Below are 24240 nucleotides of genomic sequence, written 5' to 3'. Positions count from 1 at the left end.
TCAATAAATGAGCATCTTTCCAGSATTCAGTCTGAATGCAAACATGACTTTTTAGAACGAGACATCTTGGAACATGAGTAAGCAATKGATTTTTCTCCAAAACMARTTTAGAAAGGTGTAAATATTTCTAGATTACTGTGTTGGGGAGATCCCCACAAATGATAACTCATGCAGGCTGCCCRGAGATCACTGGAAGGCCAGAAACAGAGATTTGTTTTTACTTTTCAAATCTAATGTATAAAGTTCCAGCAAGTTTATTTTTGTTGTGCCRTCAAACAAGTGCGGTGGAGATGAAACCCAGCTCGACCAGCTGGGTAATGTTTTGTACTGGTAATTTGGTTCTGAAGTCAAAGAGAGGAAACCRCAGAAAAGTTCAAATGCCTGTTCCARGAAGGGACCCACCGGGAGATTTTAGTCTGCTCAGTTCTTCTCCCCCAACTCAAYGTTTACACTCACACATTAAATTGGCTGCAAACAGATGCTCAATTATACAAACTTTGAAAAGCAGAAGTAGCACAACCAACAGGAATGCAGCTGGTGGTTTCTGGATGGTAAGCCAACATCAAAGCACTTGTCTTTTCCAGCAGCCATTGTACGGCACATACGGCAGCAAATCCAACTGAGTTCAACTTGGGTTGCTAGGTGATGGGCCAGGCTTCGCTGGGGTTGCTAGSTGAGGGGAAGTRCATGCCGGTTTGTGACGTTAGATGCAGAATGATTTTGGAATGACTCATTGTCCGAGCACCAAAAAACAGAAGCTATCARGATGTAAATGGAAGAACAAAAATGTGCAAAATGTGAATTTTGCACAATAGATCCTCTTTAATATAAGAAAAGATATAAACTCCTCCCAACAACTTATGACTTACTTACTTACTTATGACTTACAACTTACTTTGAAGACATCAGAGTCCATCTGCCACATCTTTTTATCAATTAAAAGTTTGACATGTCTATGCTGGTCTTCTTGCTACCATGTTAACCTCACATTACAGCGACACTCCAGCTGCAAAGCTGCAGTTTATTTGTGCAGCACTGCTGTGACCAAAGCAAACAGCGAGCTTGGCCTCTGCCTCTCGGTCTGTCGATGGCTTCTTCAGCAGCCACCTTCACTCTGAGTCCAGTTACGCCTCGTAAAACAACTTCTAGACAAGATCTTRAGGTGCTTTCAGGAGGCCGAGACCACCGGAGGATACGAACGGAGGCCAAGGCCGGATCACGGGGGCTGCCAGGTGCGGGGGGTGTGGGRCCCTGTGGCCGGCTGCACTAGCTGACCCGTTGCATGTGTGTTGACACGCGTACGATCACATGTACGGATGTTTTGAACGCATCGTGTCAGGGGGGGAGGGAATCGTGAGCTGATTCATGTGTTCATAAAGGAGCGCGTGCATCATGTGACACAAGAAGAGACGTTTTTGGAGCAAATAGACGATGTGCGTGTGAATCATGCACTTGCATTTGAGAGGTTTGTGTCTAGCTGCTCCCCCTTAGACGGCGAGACTGTTATTGCAGCTGTGCCCTCACCCTCCTCCACCTCCTCTTCTTCTTCCACTCCTGACTAACACTTCAGGTGCTTTCCAGTTTTTTTACTTCCTTCAGTCCTCCCTTCTGCTTTTTTTTTTCTTTTCCTGATCTTGGTTTTCTCACACTGCCCACTTGCAGTTGTAACCACACACATTCAGTTCATACCTCCTGGAGCTTGACGATTTAACTAGACAGGCTTCGGACTCTCTTATTACCCCCCCGCCCCATCCCCCCCCACCCCTGCTATAATGTTTGTTGCCATGGCAACGGTCAGATTAAGTGGGTTTACCTACTTCCTGCCCATTGAGCCAAGTGGTAATTTGAGGGTGTGTTTAGTAAGTCTGACCCTGAGCGTCTGCATGGGTGGGGATGTCTTTATCTCCAGCAAACGTTTTCTGTTGAAAGTTTGAACAAAGTAACTTTCCTTGCACTAAGTTGTCTCAAAAAAAAAAAAGCTGATTGGACAGTTCCTATTTGGAGCTTAAATTTCTTCAGTCACTTCTTAACACATTGCTTTATGTAAGCGCCAATTACCCTGGAATGCTGTCAAAGTACATGCCTTGAAGGGAAAGAGACCGAAATGTTCCCCAAAATGGGGCCAACTCTTTACCTGTGAGCCTTTTGCAGAACAGATTAGATTTCTGATAAGACAAAGGATAAAGGTTAAACCCTGTTTAGTCACGAACGTCGGGGTCAGAAAGGAAACGTGGCGCACAAACTCTTAGTTTTTACTTTTGCAGAATCTAAGAACTCAAAGGCATTTCAACCTGTGGATGATTGTGCAGCCCTCTCATGTGATTGGATGACCAAAAAAGACCAAAATAACAAAGTTCTGAAATTTCTTAAAAAATAAAAATCTGCAAAGTGTGGTGTGCATTTGTATTCCGCCTTTCTGAGTTAATTTGGAGAAGGAGAAACATCTCCATGTTTTAGGGATGTGTGTGACAAAAAGTGAAAGTTAATTTTGTTAATGCATCTTGGACTAGTTTCCTGTTCTCAGCATAAGAAAAGCTAGCCGATGCTATGATGCTGCCACTACTGTGTTTGACCATGAAGATGGCATTTTCAGGGTGAAATACAGTGTTAGTTGCCAACAAGTTTAAGTTTTGTGTCATCGGACTTTGTTCTGTGTGTTTACTGTACCCATGGCAACCTGCAAATCGGACATTTTCTGGCTTTCTTCAAGAAATGAATGATTTTGCACTTCCTGAAGAAGAAATATACTCTTTTAAATTGTTGTTTGTCTCAGTTTTTAAGGACTTTTTCAGACAATTTCACGTTTTTTTTTTTTACTTCAACATACAGATTTATTGATTTAAGCTCTTTCCTGTTGAATTTCCATAATCTCATGTTCAAATTAATTTCTTTTTAAGGTTTTAATATTTCACAATGTGATGTTTTTTTCTGAAAAATGGTTATCATCAGAAATTTTTAAAAATGCAGATGATGCAGTATATTTTTGGCAACACTAAATCATTTTTTCCCATATTTCGCAGGATGCAGTTTAGCAACGAGAGGAAGTTGCCCAAGAATCTCCAAAGTGCACATATTTTCCAGCCACTTGCATTCCTTCAAGTCTCTGACCTCTAAACAGCTACAAAGCTCCTGGAAATGAATATTTTTGAAATTGAGGGAAATAAGAAAAAATAAAATCTAAACCAGGAGGGAAAGAGGGCAGAGGACCACTCTGGAGAGACAAGGATTCAAAAAAGCTCAGATTCATTATGTTTCTGCTTCACCAGAAAGTTTCCATCTTGAAAAACAAACCCGTGAAAACAAGTGGTGATACCAAAATTATGTGGATCATAGAAAGGAAAACTAAAATGGTTCTGACATGATTTGTACTGGAACTAAGCACAACTATCTCACTTCATCGTCGCCCTTCCTCTTGATTTAAAGAAAACTAAATTGGAGATTAAGTACTTGTTAAAATATCAGCTGCAAGGTGTGTCTTTCCATTTATGCGCTGCTTTTTCAGGTTTTGTCTGCAGTTCTCCAGCTGTTCTTGGATGGAGGTTTTAATGTCTTTCTCCTCGTGCGTTTTGGCCGACCTACTGATGACCAGAACAGACCAGTAAAAGAGGAGCAGGAGAGCAATTCTAAAGCAGAGTTCAGCAAACTAGCCTGGCACGAGAAACCGTTTAATATAATTAAGCAGTAAAGTCAAAGTTTTATTTGAAAATCTTGTTTTGTTAACTGGTCGGCAGAGGGAATAAATCATATCGACTAATATCTCCAATTTTTTAAAAGTTTAGCTGCCTATTACCCCCTTTGCACAAGGCAATACAATCCTGAGACGGTGAAAATAAATTTAATGAAGCAATTGCCCACTGGATGAAATGTTAGGTACAGATAAAGAAGAAGACCAAAGACAGAAATCGAAGGCAGCAGGATGAATCTCACTAAGTTATTCACACTAAAAGTACTTTTTCAAGTCTTATTGCAACTACAGACAGGAATGTATTTTACTACAATTTGATGCAATAAAGTGAGTAGGGAATATATCCAGTATCTCTGAGCCACATTTGTTCATTTCCCTCTCATTAGCTGTCTGGATTGTTTGTTTTGTGGTTTGGTTTATTGAACTATATTGTAAAGAAAGAATAATTAAGGGTTCAGAAAGAGAAATCTTCAGACCAATCAAATGTCTTCATTAAATTCTGCTATGCCAGAAAGTTTACAGCATGATTACTTGAATAAACAGACATGTTTTAGTTTATCTGTTTACCACAAGACACAATGAGCAATACTGTTCCCGCTGGCTAACATGAGAGGGCAATCTGTGTAAGTAGTGAAGGCCAAACCTTTCTGGGAGACATATCTGATCAGGGAATCATCTCAAACATCAAGCTTGGATTCACAGCATCTCTGTTTTGGATTCAACTCTAAACCTACTGGCTAACTTTGATCTCTAAAAGTTATTTCAGTGTGGATAATCCATGCCATCCCTTGAGTATACTCTGAATTTACCAGACTCAATAGCAACCACTATATGATATTTGTTATTTCCGAGAGACATGTCAAGGAAAAACATTTTCTGCCTGACCATTGTAAGGTTTGCTCCAGTTGAAGTGGTTCAGTCAAGTTCAATGTTTCTGGAAATTTCCTAACGGGGTTAGAAGAAACTCTTTCCTRGATGAAATAACAACCGTTTGTAAGAAGAAGCAGTAAAATAATCCCACAAACCACAAATGAAAAGCCTCCTTCCAGGTGTTCATCCTATATACTTTTGCACAACTCAACAAGTGTTAAGGTTTTAAGGTAAATTAAGTCTAAATGTTGGCGTGATAAGTCGTTTGTAATTGTGGCAGCTTGGGAAGCTTCCTTGGCAAAACACAGATCCTTCTGTTTACGTCAGGGTTCACATCTAAGAGCACAAATTCATAGGTCGTTTATTGATCACTCTCAAATTCATAGTTAGTTATAACTTCTGTTTTCATAGAACAATACAGCCTGTTAGTCTGCTGGCAGCTTCAGCTCTCCCATGACAATGTTGTTGTTACTTTCCTGTGAGAACGGTCTTCGGCCAGTCAGCGGTCTACTGTTTGTACCGCTCTGTTTAGCTAAGCATTAGCTCCCCACGACTGGAACAATAGCTGATGCAGGATTGTATAACAATATTTGACACAGCTTCTAAAAAAAATGTAAGCAAAGATGAGTCACGCCATTTACTGACCATGGAGATCGTCATTTCTCTGCTGTTTGATTAAGAAGAAACAGGAAGAAAAATAAAATMTTCCTGATTGGGGTTTTTGCAAAAGGTTTCTGATAATAATCCAAATTTGTGTATGCCACTGTGAATTCATACCCCCTCATATGTTGAGAGATTTACTTTTTGGGTCAGCTCTTTCTTCACCACAACATACCAGAGCAGCACCAGAAATATYTGTCCATCCATCKCCTGCTCCATCCTACCATCACTCACGATCAAGTTACCAAGGTAGTTCATCTCTTCCATTTCAGTCAGAGAATGACCCCTAACCYYGGGGGTAGGTGAGATAGTCCACTCCATACTTCTTCAGTTTTGAACATTTAACAAGTCATTCCAATGGTGGGGCTGCACAGTGGCGCAGTTGGTAGAGCTGTTGCCTTGCAGCAAGAAGGCTCTGGGTTCGATTCATGAGTGGGTTTTTTCCGGGTACTCCGGTTTCCTCCCACAGTCCAAAAATATGACTGTCAGGTTAATTGGCCTCTCCAAATTGTCTCTAGGTGTGTGTGTGTGTGTGTGTGTGTGTGTGTGTGTGTGTGTGCGTGTGCGCGTGAGTGTGTTTGTACATGGTTGTTTGTCCTGTGTGTCTCTGTGTTGCCCTGCGACAGACTGGCGACCTGTCCAGGGTGACCCCGCCTCTCGCTCAGAACGTTAGCTGGAGATGGGCACCAGCAACCCTCCCGACCCCACTAAGGGACAAGGGTGTAAATAAAATGGATGGATGGATGGATTCCAATGGTGGCAAGAAGAAAAATCTTGATTGACTTCAGATTGTTTGGGTTTGGCCTCAACCCTTCCAAGATCAATGCATAGCAACAAAGGCTTTTCATTGAGGTCAGTGGTTCACATCAAGTGGCTAAACCTGCTTGGTTTGCATGTTGTACATACATCTTATAGTCATTTTCCCCCTTTAAACATATGTAATCAATGTGAAGCCAGGCCACTCTTTCATCTGTATCAGATCCAACTCTCCGGCAAAAGTTTTTCAGGAGGTTTAGTGTTTGGTTTATRGGATTTTTTTGTTTATTCCTTCAGGAGATCCTTTTGTGAGGTAAGACACTGATGCTGGACGAGAAAACTCACCTCGCAGTCTCTGCTCCAATTCACCCCAAGCACTAATATGTATCTTTATTGATTTGCCTTGTGCCACAGAGTCGGAAACACAAAACTGTGCAAAAAGCTTATGGGAGGAGTTTTGAACTACGTCTGAAACAAAGCAAGAGCYTAAACTCATCCAATGGATTGCCAGACAGAGAGCCGTGATTCCTCAAACCACAGAATGCAGCAAATCATTTTGGTAATGAAATGTGTCTTTACTTACYAGGGWGTCTTGCCTGTTCAGGTAAAGCCTTTTATGCAAATCTGGAAACCTGCCTCCAAATGATTCACAGCCAATCAGCTCCTAGATTTAGAAGGGATGGGATTATACTCTGATTTGCACAAAGGTGCCTCTTTATTTAGTTATTTTGAAACTCTGAATGTCCCACTTTTTATTCCTTTTGTCAGTGTATTTTGGATGTGTTGCATTGGTGAGTCATGTTCTTTCAAATGTCAGCTTTCTTTTTCCAGTCAACAGCTGCATGAAGAGCCCTGTAAAAGCAGGATGATCGTTTCCAAAAAGACAGGATGTTACCCCCCATTTAATGAAAGTTTCTGTTAAATTACTGCTGCTGCAGATTTCCAAAAAAGAAACGTGGATTCACAGTTCCTCGCACACGGATGCTTTTGATTTCTGTCACATCACAACCATGCATTTCGAATTTACTTGAATTAAAAAAGAAGCTACCTTTTTACACAGGCAGAAACTGCATTTTCCTCAACCCTTATTTCATCAGCTGTTCTATTTTTGAATGACATCTTATTACATGTGTCTTGTGGAAATTTAAGCTGTGAAATAATATGTGTGTCCAGAGCCAAAAAGCCTCAAAACCCAGCCTGTTGTTGGTGTGGGTTTATCCTCTGACTCACTGCTCGATAATCAAATACCAAGGAGCCTTACTCAAGACATAAGAGTCATGGAAAATAATTAGCGCATCGCACGAAAGCTTTTAGATTTTCCATCAATTTTAGGCAAATGGAAATTTAAATCAAACTTATCAATAAAGACCAATTCAAGTCATACAAAGCAAAACTGAGGACTAAAGAAAAATGCAATCTCACTTAAAGTTGCAGTAGGTAACTTTTATTTTAAAAAGCTTGTTTTTAGGTTGCTGAGCAAACTGGAAATATTTAACATGTACCAAATAAATGTGGGAAGGTGTGAGCATGTTGGATTTGTGCTGAGAATGATGAAGAAAGATTTTATATTCTGAGTCCAAGCAGAGATATCAACAATATAATGATTTTGGAATTGCTTTACCAGAGCATAGGATTGAGAGAGAAATAGCGAGGTCACATGAGCAAAAGCTTTCCAAATTTTGCCATAAAAGATGTGGGATACTGAAAAGCTTCAACCAAAAAGAGCTGGATTCTGAAATTAACTCAAAGCATATTTGGTGAAGGGTTTGCTCTCTTACGCAGCCAGGTCGTTGCCTTTTCACTATTTGTGTCCTAACAGGTTTGTTGTTGTTTCAGTTAAATTCTCCAGGAAGTCGCATCATGTGAAAAAAACATTCTGAAATAACTTATTAAGGTTTTTGTAAGATCCAGGCATTTTATTGTGCCACATTAAATCACGTTAGCCTATTTTTGCTGCTTCCTGTCATGCAGCAAACCATGAGCAGATCCCTATTAAAAGCCCTGCCAACTGTGCAGTCATCCATTCCTCAGGTCCTGCTGGATACCAGGTCACCAGTGAAGCCCCAGATCAAAACAAACCCAGACAAACACTCACAAACCATTGTCCTACTAACCCACTCTGTAGCGTTTGGAGTCTGTGGAATGTGACGACGCAGCACATCGACGCCGAGACCATTGTCGCAGCAGAGGGGGACCGAAAAAAGCTGCAAACACACAGAGGAAACTGGACTTTAAAGTCTATTAAAGGCACGATTTAACATTCAGCCAAGCTCAATACACACGAGGGCTAATTTCTGCTGCTTCCTTCGCATCCCAAAGCGCTGTGTAAAGCAGGTCTGGTGAAACATGGTGAATATTGGAGCTGGCATATTTACTTGCTTGCGGGCCGACCAAAACATATGCCACTTTGTAGACAAAATACGGAGCCGAGGGTTAAAGCGGCGGAATGTGTTTGTCTCCGGAGCCCGTTTCTCGTTTGCCACCTCAACATGCACATGCCGCCTCTTGCTGAGTTCTCCGTCACATGTGGTTTTGTAATTATTTGGTCTGCCAAGTTAAATAGACCAACTGGAATGCCAGGTTGTGGCAATCCAGAGGTTATCTGTGTTTTCCTAAGGGCGATATGGCTCCATTACAGGTAAATGTGTGAACAAAGAACAATTTTAGCTAAAACATGACAGGAGTGCAATGATTTATGGTAGTTTTGGACCGTTGCTGTTGTAGTAGGAGATTGCACTGCTTTTTCCATGTGAATTAAACCCAGGGGATAACCTAAGTACTGTGTGCCCTTTTCCCTAATTGACATGTCAGAGATTTGGGGGTGGGGAAATATTTTCCACCGGTCCATCCACACAACAGCTGGTTTCTCTAAGTCTCAGTCTTGTTCATCTTCTTGGCATTCTTTTGTTAAAATGCATCAGAGGAAGTGGATGGGTAAATATAAACTCCATGTTGACGTCAGCTCATGGAAAATACCACTAATACGGACATTTAACTGTAATTAATTGGTTAATTGTGATAAGTTTGACTGAGGAAATCATGCCAGAATTCACAACAAAACAGATTCTTGTTTTGTACTTCAAATGCTACATTGTGTTACTGCTGTCTTGGTTTTTCCTCTTTCATTTGTGTTTCAGTCAGTCAGGTAATCATTTGAAGCTAAACTTTAATCGTTTCTAGCTTTATTTCCATTGTTATTACTGTATTTTCATCTCTGAACGAATGCGAGCAGACAAGGCAGGGCGAGGCTCTGGTTATTTCCTGAAAGAAGTCCACTTCAGAGCATACTTTACTTGAAGACGGCCCTGTAGGAAACATTTAAGCGTTTCATTTCTTGCCAGGAATAGTCAAACAGAAACCCAAAACTTGACTTCTAATAAGTATCAATAACAAAGAAAGATTTGTGCAGCATCAGACGTGGGTTGTGACCTTAAGAGCAGAAAAATACTCTTTCTAAATATTTGACTGACGTTTGTTAGGGGATGCTTCCAAAACCAATACCCTTTGGTGTACTTTCAAGATCCCTGGAAAATATGTTTTATTTTCCAGAGAACAAAAGGACAAGAGGAGAGCTGGGAAAACACACAGACATCTTTATGTTTCTGCTGTGTTTGACTTCTGTAAGACAAACAACCTACAGCCAGAACCTGAAGGGAGCATTTTTTTTTTATCTTTGACTTTATATAGAAGGAAAAAAAAGCCAACACAGACACATTTACACAGTGCCTCCCAGACTTTCCAGTTGTACCCACCACCAGGCATACTTTCCATATACTTCCTGATGACATAATCCAACTCAAAGGTGTTTTTTTTTTCACAACAACCCATTAGTCTTCCTCCTGTCACTACCCTGCAAAAACAGAAGCCTTAAATGTTATCCTTTTAGCTGTGTACTGGAACATCAGGATGCGCTCATTGGGTTAAGACCAGTCCATTCCTTCAATTCGTTAATGATTTAAGATGTTTTCACAAAGAGGGGGAGGGAGGTGAATCTTCCAGGAATTTCGGCCTGCTTGTTTTGGTGGCAAAAATACCTTGTAATCCTGTCTAAGATGCAAGTCATTTCAGCAGTAAGTCACAAAGCAGTGTAAGCCAGCCTGGACAAGTAAACATGGCAATTACAGAGAAAGAGAAGAAAAAAAAAAAACGTAGGACAGAATTCCCAGAAAGCTGAACATCAGAACAAACCATAACCCAGGTCTGACCCATGAATCTGATGATGGTCTGGCAGACATGTGTGAAAAGGAAAACTTTTTTTTATAGCAATGTGCAAGCAAGTGTGCAGGAGGAACTGCATTTATATCRCCTTTTGAAAAATATAAAATATCTCAGATCTTTTACATATTCTGTTCATAAATGCATCATGCTGTAAACATGTACAGATATTTACTGTCATTTAGCAAATATAGACCATTTTTATAACCAGTGACAAAGTCCTGACACTTATTTTGATAGATTTTCTAGCCATATTCAATTTTCCTGATTAATATTTTGTTTGATCCRCCCAAAATTTTAATAGGTCTAAGACTCAGAAAACAATCCCAGAAGCTCAACATCAGTCAGCTTCATCTATTTCAAGGTCTGAGATTACTGCACCGYTAAACACCCAAGTGTGTAGAAATAACGACAATCTAACACAAACTAACGCAGTGATATTTGAGAGATTGAGGCTGTAGAACCTAAGAACACAAACTGCTGAGCACGGTGGTGGTGGTGTCTATTTCGTTGTCAATGTACTAGTCATTGCACAAAGCAGATATAAAACTGATTATTTAAAAYAACTGCTAGACAGTTGAAGCAACAATGTCAACCCTGTGCTAACAAAGTGGCTTTTTGTCAGGCAACCAGTCAGATTCAATGAAATCTAACAATTCCACCAATAAGAGCCCTCGAATCCAGCTAGATTTACTCCAGGTCCTCATGCGACTACAAAAAAGCAGGAGGTTTCTTTCCAGCTTATTGAGTTGTATGTACTTGAACTTGTAAATGTAATTTTGACCCTGTGTGGATTAGAGRAAATYCACCATAAATTCAAAGTTTCAATGAAGTTGTTTGTTACATAAAGAGTCCACCCTGAGACAAAAAAAGTTCAAATATGTTAAAAGCCAAAAATTATCACATTCATGCCCATAATGAGTGCATATAAACCTCTTACTGGGGCTGTTAACGATCCCAGAGCACGAGAGAATCGATGCAGAAAGCTACCTTCTTGGGTAAACACAGCTACTGATCGAGTCCAACAACTAAGTCCAGATAGCAATCAAGTAAAATTTCCCTTCCTGTTTCCAAAACACTAAAATGAAACACTTTAAAAGCTTAAAAGCTCACTTCTTGGCGAGCCACAGCGGCAGTGCTTCAACTGAAACCGCAGCTGCCCTYGCGCTTCCCAAACCAATCCTCAACAGTCAAGACGAGCCAAAAAAATACGGATGTAGAGCTCGAACTGTGGCTCTTTTTTTCCCCCCCATATGCATCTGATAAACGACTCCCTGCAGAAGCCTGACCAAGAAACAACTCTGACCACTTCAAGCACGTTGTCTTTGAAATCTTACTTACGCAGCAGAAACTTCAAATGTTGAGAGACTCAGACGAACTGATTGTGCATGACTGTCAAGCCATTTGTGGTAACCACAACCCAAAACAGAAACACAAGTCATGATTTATCTCCCCTCTATACATCATCCTGAAGGTTATTAAAGGACCAAGCAATAAGGGATTATATTAGGAGTCAATACCCAAGACAGACAATAAAGGCCAGGAGGAGCTATGAGAAATGTCGTGGTTAGATTGCAATCACTGTTTTACTGTCCAASRCACCAGCGAGACAAATAGCAACCATGTGCGATCATAGATAAGCTCTATTATTTTTCAACAGGGATGTTTTTGTGTCTTCTGCCAGATCTTCAACGATTATCTTTTCCATTTCTTTCCAAGAATATAAAGCAGATTTTCAATAGTTTCTGAGACCCTGACTGTCTGAGAAGTGTCTTCAGACTAGAAAGAGCGTCTTAAACGGCACACCGGTAAGTCAACTGGTGCATGAATCTTGCAGACAAATACACTTGGGGTTCTCCCTTATCAAGAACAACCGGCAGAGAACTTTGTGTACCAGCAGAGATAAGAGCTCTAATTATTTTTGTCTGCACAATGTGGAGGACAAAGCAGCACTTATCCTCAATTAACTGATTCTCTGTTTTTTTTTTKTGTGTGTTTTTTTTWACTCTTTTATACATATTAGTGAGATTCCAGGTGTGCCCTGGTATGACCCTACTGTTTTAAGAAGTCATGTCAGACACCTGGTTTTTAAGAAGACACAACTGACATAAATATTTTTTTATTTTAAGCTTCAAATATGTATAAGAAAACAAGACCGTATCCTGATGGGTTTTGCTGCTACATGCAACGTGTCAAGGCTATGCTACTCTGGCTGTTTATTAAAAAGCAGGTGTAACCTTGTGTTTTTGAATAAATCTGTATCCACATTGCCTCTTCTYCGTATTCGTATTCCAAAGATCCTGCCAAAATAACTTTAACTTATTTGTTGCCACCTGTCAACTGAGTTTTCTTAAGGTGACATGTTTCTAGCTACAGTTTGAGATGACAGCAGACTCAATCACAGCAGAAGCAATTTGTTTTACTTTCTTTTTTTTTTTTTTTTTACTCCTTTTTATTGCCGGGAACATTACTCCATTGCAATGCATGAAAAGCACACTGTATTACCGAYGCACACACAAGGCTTCAAGAGTGAAAGACTTATAGAAGATGAGGAAGAAACGAGATGGAAAGCCGAAAAGGTGACTGTGAAAGCAAGAGTGAAAGGGAGGGAGGATGAGCAGGGAAGATGTCCTGAAAGACAGTTGGAAGAATTKTTTGCAGGAAGGACAAGAGGACAGATAAGCAGTGGAACAGATAACTATTATGTTCTATCAAATAAAATGCGTCAGCAGAGTGAGTTAGAAAAGGCAGAAACTTCACTGTTAAACATCAATAGGATCTGTGTGTGGTCTACAGGAAGAATGCTGCCCATTTCCAGAATCAACCACTGTGCCTGTGGTCTGCATTGATATATTTTAATATATTTCATCTTTGACTTCCTTTGGCAGGCTCTTATTTTCAACCTGTTAGGTTTAAAAAGCGCCTTTCCACTATCTTGTCCTGTCAGACTGATTCTACTTAATATCCGACTGATCCTATCAGTTTTCATGACATTGTGCAAACCTGCGGGTTTGTGGGTTCAAATGTATGTCGTTTCATCTAAACATTCCTCTAGTGATGTTACAGCCTCAAACTTTGATGTGATGGATTTTATGCAATGCAACATGTGACCAAAGTGTAGAAAAATGATATCAATATATAAATTTGTCAGTTGAACGCATCAAAAGAGCCACACGTGCTTCTCAGTGACGCGATTTAACTTTGTTTTCCCCAAAATATCTTTCTTTCTCCCACATTTAGATCCAAATAGTTGCTGTTTTTYCACACCAATCCCATCATGAAGCATGGTGGGGGCAGCATCAGGGCAAACCTAGAAAAAAACTAGTTAGAAGCAATTTTTTTATACCTGGTCAGAGCTTCACTTTCTACAACAGCTGAGCATAACATACAGAAGGGAAAAGTCAAAGTCCAAACCAAAACCTGAAAACTGAAGTCCAGCGGTGATTCATCCAATCAAACATAAAACATTTACACAAATCTTAGACTGCAGATGTGCAAAATTGGTAGAAACATACCACAAAAGACTTACATTACTTTCATGCATAGTGGTCACTACAGAGGACAGCAATCTAAAAGCCATTTTCTTGTGCTTCTTGTGAATTTTCATGTTATAAATGCACACAAACCACTGAAGTGGACACTAGTGCATCAAAAAATACAATATCAACTACTGGCCATCAGCTGCAAATGCAAAAATTTATTTTTGTTAAATCCAATATGGCCAACAGACAAAAAACGCATGCCAACCGACCCGGTCCCTCCTTCTACTGTAGACGACTCTTGCAGGTAAAAAAAACATATTGTGACATCAGATAACCCCTAAAGAACAATACTACTGATGTATTTGTCAAGTATCAACTTTCAATTTGGAGAAAATTACAATTAATCACCTAAAAATAGTTTTTTTTTTTTTTTACAAAATGTTTTTCCTACCTTTTTGTATGCCTTAAGGAAATCCCAAAAAATTGAAAAAAAAAATCCTGACACAAAGAATCATAATTCCTATAGAATATGCTGATGTTTGTGGTTGTAATGCAATAAAATGTGAAAGATTCCACAAAACCTAAATGTAAATCTGAAAGGAACCCTCTCTGGGCTCACGGTCAGGTGTCTAGGTTTTGATTGGGCCAGACATGACATCTTACAAGATCCAGTTTGGGTAAACAACCAGCTTCCAGATGAGTCAGAATAAACCTCTCGGTGCGGAATAATCCAAGATTTCTTAATATCGGCCAATGACGTGGAAAATCCAATGAGTGCACCACATGTCTAAGAGGAAATGTTTATCCTCGAAACAGACGGATTCCTGTAAACGCCGTCTGAGATACGCTGAAAGCTGCACACCTGAAGTAAAATAAGTAGCATGAGAACACGTAAGCTCTGGGTTTGGATTCCTTCCTTCAAGTCTCCCACCTGTCTTACCGCAGTGAACGCACGTTCACATGGCCGAAAGATTTCCTTTCCTGGACCTCATGAGCTTTCATTCTGAGCTCGTCGGCTGGAATGACTTGGCACTTCTGGCATTGTGCCCCTGCTAGCCTCCACTCTGCACAAGGAGGGTTGGAGAGGAGAGATGACGGAGTGTGAAAAAGAAGAAAGGGATGGTTGTAACGATGCACCTGCAGTGCGCGAGAGCTGCCTGCAAGATCCCAATCTGTGGAATTTACCTGAAAACATCTCGTCTTACCTTGTCTTACATTGTTTCTCCCTTTTCACCAAAGAAACCTGCGAGAAATGTTTGCATTTAGTGGGACTGCATCTGACTCGCACACACTGGACTTATGGACTTAGAGTATGACGCTTTCACCCAGAAAGGCAATAAAAGCACAAACACTTCAAAGTGTTCCTGCTACCCAGAGTCCCTTGCTGCTCTGACATCACTTGGGGCCTGTTTGCACAGCTGCTGCTCCCAATGCCAAGTCAACCCAGTCCTCACACTATTGCCCTCTTCCGCTTATGTGTTGATGTGTGTATGCACGAGGGGGGATGTTTATGTCTGAGGGCCATGCCTCATGTATGAGAAAGTGTAGTTGTTGGCATGGCCACATATGTCGCACACATGCCAGGATGTTTCAGAAACTCTTGAAAAGATGTGGTTCACCTCTATACTTATAGCATGCGGAGATGTCAAATCTGTCGTTGGTGGACTAGCAGATTTTGATGTTTTTTCCAGAAGCAGAAGAACATTGTACTTTTTGACACCCCCCTGGTAAAAGCATGTAAAGTTAAATGTATGTTTTATTGAAGCCTTAAATCAGAGTGTCTAGAAAACCTTTAATTAGGAATGCATGACTATCTTTCCGTTGGGTATAAATATAAAGTGACACAGAGGCACATTTTCTTTAGCCAAGTCTAGAAAGCTACCATTAAATCTTCTTTCCAACCAGTTGTTTGTGAAGCCTTCCCAGAAAAGTGCTTTCTGCCCCTACCATCATCAAATAAAACATGTAGAGTTTGGAAATGCTTCACATGGCACAACATTTGTTGATCAAATGAGACTTAAATGAACTTTTTCGCAACAAACACTCGATATTCCATGATGCAGAGGCCCAATATGTGGAAAAAGGCCTCATGCTAACTGGAAAGAATTGCTCTCTTGTAAAGGTCCTAGAAACCAGGATCGGAGCATGGCTTTTAATTTGAAAATAAGTCCCACCTAAAGTGAATCACAACACCTTAAAACATTTTAACACAAAAGGCCAAGAAAACATGTGTATAAGGGTGCATAAACACCAAAGTTTCAAGAGCCAGCTGTAGGTGGGTGATAAACAGAAAGCTGGTGTCATGATGGTATTCAATTTTTGAACCCACATGCAAGAACACAACCAGAAGAGACAGAATAAATGAACAATGATTAGTTTATTGAAGCCAGGGAAAGGGATAAGGGGATGGATACTTGAATGGATGACTGGGTCGTCTTACTGCCAACAGGAGAAACAGGATTAGAATAGGAAGATAAGTACTTTCCAGGAATTAATCAGGAAACTCCTAACTTGGTTTGTAGATGAGAAAAACTTGAGCAGAGYGCTGGGTGGTTAGGTTTTGTTGGAGAGCAGACAGGTTTGTTAACGGCAGGAAGGGCAGCTTTCGACTTTGGCCCAGTTGTATTCTTTCTCCGGTTGGGTTCGGGCTTGGGTTTTCTGACCCAGAACGTCCCGAATGGGGAATCCACCGGAGAGGGACCGACGAAGTGGAAAGGTGAGCACACGAGGGGTGGCGTCTGACYGGTAACACCAGCAGCATCGAGGGAGGACACAGGAGGTACGTAATCCATAACAGCAGGGAAACAGACTCACTCAGAACCCGGGGAAGACTGATCACACGGGAACAACGAGGAGACGGCAGGATCATCTGACGAGGAAGACAACAAGGAATTAGAACAGAGTAGATCACAGAGGGCCTTTCTCTGGAACGATTGTTACCGAGATAAGCAAACACTCAGGTGATGAGAAGATGATCATCCGCTGCTTATATCCACAGTCCATGCCCTCCAAACGAGCTGCAGGTGTGTAAACGGGTTTGCCCCAGCAGCTTCCCAGGGGCTCTGCATCTGGCGACATCTAAAGGATGTCATGAGGAATGGCGGTGTTCCAACAAAAATAAAACTCAACCCAAAAAACAAAGAAAAAGACTAACAAAATAAAATGGGAAAAACACCGACCCTGACAGCTGGTGCTGCACTGAAACAGGAAATACGAGAATACTAACCCAGAAATCAGTCGCTTGGTTATCAAGTTTACTAAATATTCTTTCTTTCAATAAATGCTGAATTACGCCATGATTCTGCCTGCATTTGGGTTCTGCACCACAAGAACATGTGCCAAAAGCCTTTGCATGCTCCAACCTCATAACATGTCAAAGGATAAGRTTAAATACTGCTCTACASACAATGGGGATTGTTACAAAGTTTTTAGGGCTGCCCAGGAGTGTGGCACAGGGAACTTTTCTTTTGAGTGAAATTTGATTCGACTACAAATGTCTGCAAATTAAATATTGGGTTTTCTAATGTTTTCATAATCTACAATTTAAATTAATTTAAGGCTTTCCACACATTTGTGACAGGGGTTCTGATAACTGTGGGGAAGGCTTATCTAGTCAGAGGTCATGGGTTCAAACCCTAGACAAATCCCCARTTGTTTCAGTCAGCTCAAAGTATGAACAACAAATTCCTAAGAATTCCCCATTGAGATCTTTGAATATGTCCCTGCCCAGTTACCAACCTATTTCTAAACTATTGTTGGTCATTTGCAATCTCTCCTTCCCTACTGTAGCATAAAGCTAAACCAGCCACASTGAACAACCGCAAAGGGAGTCTCTCTTCTTCTCTGTTCCCTCTCTCAACCTGATGTCAGCTTGTAGCTCGTYCAGCATTCGGCATGATGGGGATTCCCCTTATGTCAGTGGTAACTTGGGAAGGGAGAGACGTTGCTGTCACCATCAACAGATAATAGGCACTCACAGGCTGATGTCACGCTGTTGACCTCCTTAWGTGGATCGCTGCACCGCTGCGTCATGTTGATGAACTGCTGAAGGCCTGACTGGTGTGCTTGGTATAGAAACACCTCGGTCATCTTCACAACAAACAAAGAAGAGTCTGTTTGACTCCTTGGATCATCCCTGGCATAGAAAAGCAAAGCATTACAGTATGACGCTTGCTTTAGGCTGCTATGATTAGGATCTAGAAGAGTCCAATAACGTGTCGAATGCTGAATGTCAACTCTGTTAGTGTCAAAGTTGCCTCAAAACTATATTGTCGTTGTAGGAATATTGGAAGGATTTGCATGTTGGATGCTCCAGGTAATTTACAGAGTCATACGTAAGTTTGCAAACTCTCATCAGTGAAAAGAGTAAATAAAAATGACGATTGAGATAGTAATGAGATACTATCTCATTAAAATAATGAGATAGTGTCTCATTATTTTGAGATAGTATCTCTATAATGAGATAGTATCTCATTAAAATAATGAGATATCTCATTACAATGAGATACTATCTCATTATTTTGAGATATTATCTCATGATAATGAAATAATTTATTTTATTTTTTACAGAGTGGTGGAAATGGGCTTCCATACTTTGTAGACATCTTGCTGTAAAACTGTAGGATCAATTAAATTAAGAAATGTAATACTAACCAAAATGGCAGAGCAATAAAATATTACCACATAAAGCTACATAATTTTTAAAGTTTAATCGGTAATACTTTTATAACAAATTTATGTCTGATCATGATTTCTAGGTTAATGTCAAGTTGTCATAACAAAGACATTTTGAATAATGTCAACTTTGTATTAAAAGTGTCATGATTTACCGAATGACACTTTATGACAACAGTTAAAGTGTCGTGAAGACTTCCTCATGTTTACGGTCTCATTCACACCCCGTAAAATAAAGTGTTACCGCCTAATCACCTTTTTTCCCCGAAAGGTAGGAAAAAGCGGAGCACCCGGAGAAAACCTATGCATTTAGTTTAGAGTGTGTCCATTTAAAGAGCGTCTCCAACAGTCAGTGAGAGAGAAAGGTAAATTTAAAACACACCAATTAGCCAATGTTTTTCCCTGAATGGTAGGAAAAACCAGAGCACCCGGAGAAAACCTATGCATCCCATTTAAAGAGTGTATCATCGAAAGAAACACAATGTTCCGTACACATAAGGATGCAAGTTATTAATCAATGAGTTATCAAAGTTGATTTGAATAAAACAGAAAATGATGATTATGGAAAAACAAAAGAAAGTCGATGGGGACGTTATTATTTCATGATTAGAACTGTCCATCCATCCATCCAGACCCACCACATAATATATATTTTTGCCTCTAACATCTAATAAGGGAGCTTTATCGTTGTCATCTACACTCCCGCCAGGTTGCCCACTAATTTTGTTTCCGTGGGACAAACCTTCCTGCCTGCTGGTGTAAAATGTGGGATTTCAAGCTTCCCTTTGCTTGTGAGAATTGGCTTCAGTTTTAATTTTGGTTGTGTTTTAAGGTCGTCTTTAAATGATGGCTCCAACTTGCCATCACAAAGATACAGGATTCTTCGATTACATATCGAATTCATTTTGGGTAACTTTACTTTCTTTTTCTCTATCGGTGGTTGAACTTGTTTATCGTTTGTTTCAGTTTTGCTGACATCTGTAGGTCTCTTCAAAGTAATTTCATCGTCTACCTTTTCCTTCAGTGGAATAATGTAATGTATGCTATGTTGCTAKGCAACAGCAAAGCCAGCTCACTTTCCAACCTCCTGGCTGTTTCTACTTTATTGTACAAACAGTCAAATCTCATAAGCATATGTACTTTTTATACAGTATCTTGAGTGACTAGGAGTCAGTGATTACACTAAGAGAAAGAAAGAAACAAAGGGGTTACAGAATGACATGAACGTTATATGACACAACAGGTGATTATTATTAGAAAACTAGAAAATTCCTGAAGAAATTTAACCGGGGCCTGATAAAGTGTGGAGAATCACAATAAATTTAACTAACATGGACTTTCAACATTCAGTATGTTAAAATCAATCCATGAGCTAAAATTAGCCAAAGTGCTAATGTTAGTGTGAATGCTGTCACTAGCATGTTGTCTGTCATTGACTTATTCCATTCAATATACTAAACATGGCTAATAAGCAAGAAAAATAGGTAAAACGTTTTTTAGGGAAAAGGCTAATGCTAGTGCACTGCCCTGCTGTGCAAGGCAGTGCACTAGTGGGGGGCAGTGAAATGCTAATGTTTGTGCTAATGTTAATGAACTGCCTTGCTGCAGTTCATTGACATGAACTGCTTTGCAAGGCAGTCACTGCTCTTCCCTATTTAATGCTATGGGCAAGCCCCAATAATAATAATAAAGAGACTTTCTATTGGGTGTAGAATAATAGGTGCCTACCATGCAATGCATAGGGAGAGCAGTGACTGCCTTGCTTAGCAAGCAGTCACTGCTCTCCCTATACATTGCTATAGGCAGGCCCCAATAACTGCAGTGAATGCAGTGAAGGGCAAATGCAGAATAAAGTTGTTGTTTTTTTTCAAGACAGCCAACATCAATGGTATAACTTTAATCCATTCATTTTGTGCATTCAACAAAAATACTCGCATTTCAGTATTCACCTTAAAATTTTGTGATGGTTGATCACATAAAATCCCACTAAAACGAAATGAAGCTGGTGCTTATAATCATGGCGGTTATGCTGAACATCCTCACAAAAAGCCTGGTGAGCTTTTTCCCATTGAAAAAAGCAACCTGAATCTACAGAAATCAGCCCCAAAATTATTCTTTATTGTTTTTATTTGGTCCTTAGGCTTATGAGAAGCAACACAACAAAAAGGAACACTCAATAAACCAATTTATTTGGGACTTCAAAGGATTTTTGTTTCTAAAACTAAGTTTCTGTCTTGCTTGCTCAAGGGTGAGCGAGAAAGTGTTATTTTGTTTTTCACAAGTGGATTTATGTCTGTCAGGAGCAACATGAGGCACTGGGACAGAAATGTGAACTGCTGCCAAGAATTGCTTATGCAGCCCAAACAACAGGTCATGGCAGGACATGAAGGTTTTTCAGTGTAAGTGGCTGATTTATTTTTCAGCCTTCGTGTCACTAATCACATTTACCACTTCAAGATAAATAAAATACAGTTCATATTTTGAGCTCGGCTGTAAATGATTCTTTTAGGGTGTCGCTTTCTGTGGTTGTTAAAATGAGAAATTAAACAGAGCGTCGATTTGCAGAAGCAGAACGAATGCACGGTCAAGTTCGGAGGAAATGGAGACGTCTGAGAAGATACGAGAGGACCAGAGGAGCTTGATACAGGAAGTCTGAGTTAGCCAGGCTGACGATGACCAGGAACGGTAGATAGGATGGGACTGACAGGGAACAGAAAGAAAGGAAGAAAGCAGAAAAGGTTTTTTCTCCTTTGTTGCACCTTGTTGAATGGTAAAAAAAAAAAGGGTCAGAAATGGAGCAATTTTAGTCCAAAAAATGAAGAAAACTTTAATTTTGATTTTGAGGAATTGAAGCACCTCTTCTCTTGCATTGAAGCCAACTGTTTATCTTGGATTTACCTGTTTAGAACCAGAGAGAGAAAGATTGATCCCTACAGGTCAGAGGTCAGTCTCTGCCTCAGGCGGAGGAGTTCAAGTATCAAAGTATCGAGTCATGACTGATGGTAGGAAGAATCTGCAGATGGATTGATGGATGGGGCTTCATCAGCACTAATGCTAAGGTATGCAGTGGGGAAGAAAAAGAAAGACTCTTGATTTACTCATCCATCTTTAATCTGGCCCTCTGTGGCCACAAGTTGTGCAACCAATTTCTAAGTTATACCAAGGATGTAGTTGTTTGATTTCGGTTGAAAAGGCTTGGTTTTCTGGGAATGGAGTTTCAGACTTTTGCTCTTCTCAGATTGCCTTGTATTTAGCTCCATCACCATCTTCCAATCACCTCCAACCAGCTTCCCTGCATAATGCTGCCACCAGTGGTCCCCCGTGGTAATTGTGAGCTCAGAGAGATGTTCAATGGCACAGTGTGTTCCATGCAAGCAAAGCGTTACATTGTGGTGTCATCTGACCGAAACACCTTCTTTCACGTCTGCAAAAGGAAGTTCTTATACCTTTTTAAAAAAAATTCTCATATTTTTTGCTTCCATTGTAATAAATGCTTTGCTGTGGTAAAAAATAAGTTAAAGTTAAAAAATTATTATATATCTACCACATATGTAACTTTTAATGCCTTGGCTGTAATACTTTTGCTGTGTTGATTAAATAAATGACATTATTTTATGATATTTAAGTTCTAGAGATAACTGAGTGAAAGGATGTTTCAGTGTTTAAATTATGAAAGACAAAAAAAAAAATTCACACCTGGTTCTGCAGCGCCACCTGCTGGGAAGCCTTCATAAACAACTCACCGACTTCACACCGCATCTATGAGTGTCATCTGCCTCCTGCAGGCCAAAGCCGGAACTGCAACATGCTGCAAACGAACACGGTTGTGTAGCTGCTCAAACAGCAGGGGGCAAAAAGGATCTCTGTTGTGGAAAGTAGGGCAGTCGGTGGTGTAGGTTTAGTCCTGAGGCCTTGCTTTACTTAACTTTGTAAATTTAGTCTCATCTGTGTCTTTGCTGTGGTTCTGGGTCACAGCTGTCATTATTTAGGGTATAGAGATTTTATATAGAACTCATAGGCAATGTAGAGCAAGGTTTTTCAAAATATATGAGAAATGATGTGATATTATTTCATTTGCTTTAATCATCTAAGTTCTCTTGTGAAAGAAAACTTAGATGAGTGTGCATGTGAATACATAGCCCATTATGACCCCCTATTCATTTGTTTAGTTGAAAAATTCCTTCATTTTTTTCTTCCCCAAACTTTTGGCGAGTGGCTGCTGCGTTGTGAATCCCTGGCTGTCTTCCTCAATCACACCTTCTCACTCGTATTCGAATCAGATAAAATTTTAAAGAGCCTTCTGGGAAAGTCCGGCATCTTCTCACATCTTCTGAGGCCAAAGCAAACAGAAGTCCACAAACACACTAAGGTGGCAGGTGAATTTTTTATTTTTCAGTTTTTGAAAGGGGGTCTGAAACGAGGGCAGTTATGGGTGAGGCTTTAATGACAAAACCAGGGAAGAGGGGCAGATTGAAAAACCACACCCAGCAGGGACAGGAGAGGTTTCTTCAGCTTTAAATGGGAGAAACAGGTGAGTTACTGTGTGTGTGTGTGTATTAACGGGATTCTTTTTGAGCAAGGTAATCGCTGGCTTCAATGGAAGAGTGCTAATAAGAAGAACAGAAGGAGGAAAATGACAGGTCAACAAGAAATCTCATTTTAGTTTGCACTGGTCATTTTTTCATGTCATATTTGCAGTGGAATTTCAGAATAGGGTAACACAAAGTAGTTTTTTTTTACTACGAAGTGGAGAGAAAATGATATATGATTTCAAATAAAACATCTGAAAAGTGTGGCAGGTACATTTATTCTGTCCCCAAAAATCTATCTTTAACTGCAGTTACAGCTGGAGGTCTTTTCTTGTTAAATTGAAGCTAAAATCATTCAATATTGGCAACATTTAAATTTATTCAGGTTCTTCCGATAAACAAATTGAATATATAAACAAAAAAAAAAGGTTTAACTAAAATAACACCATATTTTAGTCAAAAGAAATAGTGAAAACGTTCAGAGAATAGATCAGTAGAGGCCTAAAAAGAGGGCAAAAATTGTTTTTCTGGCAGAATAACTATGTTCTCTGGTCAATCTCAAACTCCACGATGGTCTGGAAGACATCCAAAAGAATTTTTAGTGGTCATCAAGACCTGGATTGTCCAGCTTAAAGGTGAACCTTTATACTAGCTGCAAGTCTTTTATAGATTCCAGCAACTTTTCTTCCAGGTTTGGCCCCATTCGTCTTCAGATCCACACAGATAAGTTTCTTTTTTCTTGATAAAACAGACCTTCATTGCATGATGCTCAGTTCAGCTTTCCAAGACTCACTGTATTTAGTATATAGGAAAATAAATAAATCTGCTAAATGTCTCCCCAAAAAAGCTTGTGGCAGTCTCTTAATAGAGGCTTCTTAAGGCAAGACATTGCACTGTATTTTGTACAGAAATATTGGAGTGAAAAGGCTGAATAATAAGACATCACTAAATTACTTTGCAAAAAGGTGTGAGCACTGACTTCATTATTTCCATGTGTAAAGCTGGGAGACATACCCCAAAAGAATTGCAGCAGAATGTGTTTCAATAAAGTGTTCTGGAAGATTGAATATGATTGCCCTCCACACTTTTCAGACTTTTATTTGCAACATATAAAGAAAACTGTTAGATTTTGTTCTTTTACTTCACAAAAATGCTCTACTTGTGTTGAAGTATTGGTTTGTCAAATCAAATCGCAATAAAATACTTCACCATTTGTGGTTGCAACGTGAAAGAAAAAATGCTAAAAAGTTTCCGTTTGCAAATCAGCTCACTTCTCCATCCATCCATCCATCCATCCATCCATCCATCCATCCATCCATCCATCCATCCATCCATCCATCCATCCATCCATCCATCCATCCATCCATCC

The sequence above is a fragment of the Poecilia reticulata genome, linkage group LG2, assembly GCF_000633615.1.
Source record: "Poecilia reticulata strain Guanapo linkage group LG2, Guppy_female_1.0+MT, whole genome shotgun sequence".
In the NCBI taxonomy this organism is placed as follows: domain Eukaryota; kingdom Metazoa; phylum Chordata; class Actinopteri; order Cyprinodontiformes; family Poeciliidae; genus Poecilia; species Poecilia reticulata.
This window is presented reverse-complemented; position numbering follows the sequence as displayed.